Consider the following 4,188-nt stretch of genomic DNA (forward strand, 5'->3'; position numbering starts at 1 on the left):
CCAGATTTAGCAAATAACAATAAGGATGCTCTGTTAAACTTGAATAATTTTTTAGTATATGCCCTAAATATTACACTAAAATAATTCATTTTTTTAATCTAAAATTTAACTGGGTGTCCTGTATTTTATTTTGACAACCCTACCTATGACATATAAAACATTAAGTAGGGAATTTAATTTAAATTGTTCCATGTTAATAGTGCCCCCTAGTGATATAGAAACAAGCCTACATCTCTCTTTTTTTTTTGAAGTAATGTAACCAAACCAGTCTTCAAAGAATTTCCAATACAAGCTTACAATAAAAAAAAAAATTAAAAATAAATCTCAAAATATGTAAGAAATAAAGGAAATGTAAACAGGAACCTGGAACAAAACCCAGAAAGTATAATCAAATCCACAAGGACTTCAGCTATTAGGATTATCAGATATGAAATAAATGGTAACATGGTTAATATGTTTAAAGAAATAAAAAAGAGAGACTTAAAAACATGAGCAATACACTAGAAGAAAATATAAGCGGATTTGAAAAAGAACCAAATAGAGGCTCATGAATTAATAAAAAATATACCTGAAATTCAAAACTCAATGGCTGGGTAAACAGCGTATTAGACAAAGCTGAAGGAAGGATTAGTGAACTGGATGAAACATTTGAAGAACTTATCCAAACTAAGCTCAGAGAGACCAAGTAATGAAGAATATGGAGTGGTTGAAAGGAATTGAGGACAAAGAAAGATTTCTAACATAACTTAGAGTTTTGGAAGAAGAAAAAAAGAGATTATAAATATAGGCAATAACAAACAAACATACAATGGTTGAGTATTTTCCTGAATTCTGGATAGATACCAATTCTCAGATTCAGGAAGCCAAATGTTTCTTAGCAGGTAAGTAATATAAATTCATATTGAGATTCATAAAAGTAAAACTACAGTGCTCCAAAGTATTCCTGTTGACTATTTAGGAGAACCCCCTAGACAATCAACATAGAGAATGTCACTTCCATACCACTAAAGGTGGAGGAGGCGGGGAGAGGAATGGAGTGGTTACAGGTTGTGGTGGTGGTGGTGGTGATGGGGTTCTCAATAAATCCAATGTAAGGCAAGTAAATTGGAGAGTGTTAACAAACAACAGAGGAGCCCAGTCATTGTAGAGGGTATACCAGAGATGAGGACTGAAGAATATGAAACTCTAAGCCCTTCCAGACAGTAAAATGAAGCTGCTGATAAATTTCTTCTGTCAGGATTAGCTCAAGATCTTGGGATCAAATAAATTGAGATACAACCTTGGAAGTTATGGAAGTCAAATGTCTACCAAAAAAAGAGACAAAGATTGATTTTTTAAAAAGTATAGTAGCCCAAGCCAGTTTTGCTCAGTGGATAGAGCATCAGCCTGCAGACTGAAAGGTCCCAGGTTTGATTCTGGTCAAGAACATGCACCTTGGCTGAAACCGGTTTGGCTCAGTGGATAGAGCGTCGGCCTGCAGACTGAAGGGTCCCGGGTTCGATTCCGGTCAAGGGCATGTACCTTGGTTGCGGGCACATCCCCAGTGGGAGGTGTGCAGGAGGCAGCTGATAGATGTTTCTAGCTCTCTATCCCTCTCCCTTCCTCTCTGTAAAATATCAATAAAATATATTTTAAAAAAAAGAACATGCACCTTGGTTGCAGGCTTCTCCCCAGCCTGGGCCCTGGTCAGCGCGCATGCAGGAGGCAACCACTCGATGTGGCAACCAATTGATGTGTTTCTCTCACCTCAGTAGTTCTCTCTGTCTTTCCCTCTCTCTTCCACTCTCTCTAAAAAAATTCAATGAAAAAATATCCTTGGATGAGGATTTAAAAAGGCTTTGATCAGGAAATTGCTAGATTATCAATTCAAAAATATTATTTAAAATTATTCGGAAGTTTCCTAGATTTTCCACCTTACTTATATAGCCTAGATGAGATTAGACCTTGGTTTGTTGGCATAAGTCAGTCATTTCATCATTTATTTCAGGGAAAAAAAATAAGTCTGTCCTAAATACTAAGCAGGATGCTAGGTTCCCTTAATGCACCAACTATACAACAAAAGAATTACCTATAATAAAAGGCAGAATATTTTAAATGCCCCAACAGAGGTAAAAATAAAGCATAGGAGAATTTCAGAATAGAGAATATTCCCATTTGGTTGAGGAAATCAGATAAAAGGGACATGTGAGATGAATATTAAAAAAGAACTGGAATTTTTTTCTACTGGTAATGAAGAAGACTTTAGGTAAAGTAAAACATCATACCTTAGAATATATTGGTTGGAAGTCTTCAAGGATGCTTAGGGAATAGCAAATTATTAGTTTGCTTCATGTATTTGAAAAGTGTTAGGAAATAATAACAATCCACTCCCTCTCACAAAAGAGTGTGTAGAATTGAATTTTGGGGGGCCTTAAATTCATAGTTGACGAACTCATCCTTAATTTGGTAGGCAATTGTAATTATCTGGGAGGCCTGTCTCTAAAGCTCATTTCAGATGGCAATCTGGCTTTCAGAGTCCATGTTCTTAAGCACTCCACTATGCTGCCTATGGACAATGATGCCTGTTTATAAAACCAGTGAATTTTTGGCAATATTTTAAGCACTTGATGGATATTTGACCAATAGAAAAATTTCAGCATTGCTGAGGATTTAAGAAGGACAACATAGAGCTCTCAGTCAGACAGGCCTGGAGTAACATCACAATGGCTGCCCAAGAAGAGCCTCCAGCTCATTTCAAACCTGTATTGGTTGGTGACGGTGGGACTGGAAAAACTACATTCATGAAACATCTGACTGGTGAATTTAAGAAGTATGTAGCTACCTTGGCTGTTGAGGTCCATCCCCTGTGTTCCATACCAACCGAGGACCTATTAAGTTCAATGTACGAATACAGCTGGTCAGGAGAAATCTGGTGGACTGAGAGATGGCTATTACAGCCAAGCTATATGCTATTATAATGTTTGATGTAACTTCTAGAGTTACTTACAAGAATGTGCCTATGCCCTAGCTGGTTTGGCTCAGTGGATAGAGTGTCGGCTTGCGGACTGAAAGGTCCCAGGTTCGATTCCGGTCAAGGGCATGTACCTTGGTTGCAGGGACATTCCCAGTGGGGGGTGTGCAGGAGGCAACTGATCGATGTTTCTCTCTCATCGATGTTTCTAACTCTCTATCCCTCTCCCTTCCTCTCTGTAAAAAATCAATAAAATAAATTAAAAAAAAAAAAAAAAAGAACGTGCCTAACTGGCATAGAGATCTGGTACGAGTGAGTGAAAACATCCCCATCACGTTAGGTGGCAACAAAGTAGAGATTAAGAACAACAGGAAAGTTAAGGCAAAATCACTGTCTTCCACTGAAAGAAGAATCTTCAGCACTACAACATTTCTGCCAAAAATGACAACACCTTTGAAAAGCCCTTCCTCTGGCTTGCTAGAAAACTAATTGGAGACTCTAACTTGGAGTTTGTTGCCATGCCTGCTCTTGCCCCACCTGAGGTTGCCATGGACCCTGCTTTGGCAGCAGAATATGAGCATGACCTGGAGGTTGCTCAGACCATCACTCTCCCGGATGAGGATGATGACCTGTGAGAAAGGGAAGCTGGAGGCCAGCGTCAGAAGTCTAGTTTTATAGGTAACTGTCATATGATGTCAATGCTGCACTCTGTGATATAGCTAAGCAGAACCTGTGCTTGATCTTTGGGATGCTGACGGAGATGAATGGGTTTTGGAGTAAATATAGCAGTTAAAAAATATCTTCGTTTTTTGGACCTCCATATTTAGCTGTTTTGGAATGAAGTTGTTTCCTTATTGAGTTTCAAATATAAAAATTCTGCAGTCACATCACAATATTCAGTGCTTAAACCTCGTTTGTTACTGTCATTCCTATTCCTTTTCAATTAAAATGAGAATAAAGTTGATTTCAAATATCTAAAATAAATAAATAAGCACAACCATAAACAGGTGAATAATAAATCCAATGTAGCGAGGGCTTTTGGGGAGCAGATGCCTTTTACACTATACTTCCCCCCCCCCCCCCCCCCCCCCGTAGATCAATCTGGTATACCACTAAAAAAAAAAGCCATATTATGAAACAAGTTTCTCATACCCTGGTAAATTTACTTTTGATGTTTGTGTCAAGAAAATAGTATAAAAGAAAGAAAAATAAATCCAAGGATATTTGTAAGTATATTT

At 37.8% G+C, this 4,188-nt stretch overlaps 1 pseudogene across 1 annotated transcript; it reads left to right on the forward strand.

Annotated features, from left to right (window-relative positions):
- The first annotated feature begins 2,702 nt into the window (after window positions 1–2,702).
- LOC308246619 (GTP-binding nuclear protein Ran-like) lies at window positions 2,703–3,585 on the forward strand (annotated as a pseudogene). Its single transcript has 2 exons — window positions 2,703–2,989; window positions 3,230–3,585. The product of its transcript is annotated as a GTP-binding nuclear protein Ran-like (transcript).
- The last annotated feature ends 603 nt before the right edge of the window (window positions 3,586–4,188 follow it).

The sequence above is a fragment of the Plecotus auritus genome (assembly GCF_963455305.1).
Source record: "Plecotus auritus genome assembly, chromosome: 4".
NCBI lineage: Eukaryota > Metazoa > Chordata > Mammalia > Chiroptera > Vespertilionidae > Plecotus > Plecotus auritus.